The following is a 1,688-nucleotide window of genomic DNA, read 5'->3' on the forward strand; positions in this document are numbered from 1 at the left end:
GGCACATGACCCTCTATGAACAATAGAGCTAATCAAGCCTATTGTTAGGCGATGGCCCTCTTTTGCATGTGACTAAGTTTGTCCACCATGTGGATGCAGAGATTATAAGGCTGAGTTCACCTGAAACTCATCAGACTGAAGAAGTCTCTTGGAGGAGAGACGAAACGTTTCACTAAAAAATAACTCATCCAGAGGACCTACTTATTTTTTCTTTTTGATTTTTTTCTACCTGGATTACTGAGATGCATCAGGACATTTTTGGTTTTATTTATTTCTGTATATAATCCTGTATAGATCATCACACCCCATGTTTATCCGGTTAAAGATTACGGTAAATGGATCAGCAGAAAAGGAAAAAAAAAAAGATGCTGAAACAAAACCAGAGTAGAAAGGAATCACATGCATGTATGTTGAGGTATTTTAATATTGTGTAATTTTTCACTCATTTTTTTTACATCTTTTTTTATATGCATTACACACAGATGACAGTGTTCTACACTTTTTAAGTGCTTCAAATGTTTTGAGGATCAGTTTTTATCAGCTGCTTCAGTGACTTTTGGCTACTTTTAATTCATCTGTGCCATTTTTTTAAATCAACTTTTTTAAAGGCTAAAAGTAACGCCACTTTATTTTGTGTCTGAAAACAAGAAAAATCATAACAAGATAAGTGTTTGAGCATATTCTACAGAAAGAGTCATTGCAGGCATATGTACATATGTAACAAATATGACATTTTACAGTTTCTGTCAAATTTTATTTAAAACTCTGTACTTAAAGGGTGAAAACTGCAACTACYCAAATATACCCTGGCATTTTAGGTAACCGTTTTTGTAATGCAAGCTGATTTTGTTTGCCTAAAAATAAGCTATGTTTCTTTTTTTTAATTCACATTGTAAATGTGCATTTTGTACAGTGTGTTTTAGTGACTGTATTAGTGTATTGTYTACAATAATGCTTTATTTCTGTCATGCTAGTGTGGATCTGTAATCGTCCACAGTGATTTAATACTACATGGCATTTTAACAACACTCATCATTTTAAGTGATTTTTATTATAAAATTTCTTGAATAAAGAAGTGAAAAAGCAACCGTTCTCCATCTTAATCCTATACGAAGTGTTCGATTCACCTAATAATCAGTTAGTTATGAGTCATAATTATAGTCAGCATATCTTTAATTTTCTTTGTGCAGGTTTTTAGACGTTAACCTGGGGGGCCAGACTGGGAGCTAAAAGCTGRGATGATGTCTTCCTTAAACCGAGCTCATCGGTTTCTGGGTTCGAGGTTTGCAGGGCTCGATACAMCTCCAAGTTCCTCTTCCACTGGAAACACAAGGTCGTCGCTTCTTCGTCGTCTGAGTTGGGCTCAGGCTGCTTCAGACCCTGAAACAGATCAAAACAGAATTAAAGTGAGAGCATTGAAATGAATTCAGGAAACATGATGTAATAGTTGCAGCTGGTTCTAAAAGTGACGAATCACAGTTTTCCTTTAGATGAAAAAGGCTAAAATAGCTAAGGTTATGTTTGTGWTAATTCGTTTACCGTAATGCAGGCTGTTTCTGCAGCATGAACCCCACGCAGGACGGTCTGAAGGAGATTCTGTGAGTTCTTTACCAGGATCTCATCAGAAGATTTGCACCCAGGAGTTACAGCATTAACACTAAACACAAAGAAAACAGTGAATATATATA

Source organism: Austrofundulus limnaeus, unplaced genomic scaffold, assembly GCF_001266775.1.
Source record: "Austrofundulus limnaeus strain Quisiro unplaced genomic scaffold, Austrofundulus_limnaeus-1.0 Scaffold0, whole genome shotgun sequence".
Classification (NCBI taxonomy): domain Eukaryota; kingdom Metazoa; phylum Chordata; class Actinopteri; order Cyprinodontiformes; family Rivulidae; genus Austrofundulus; species Austrofundulus limnaeus.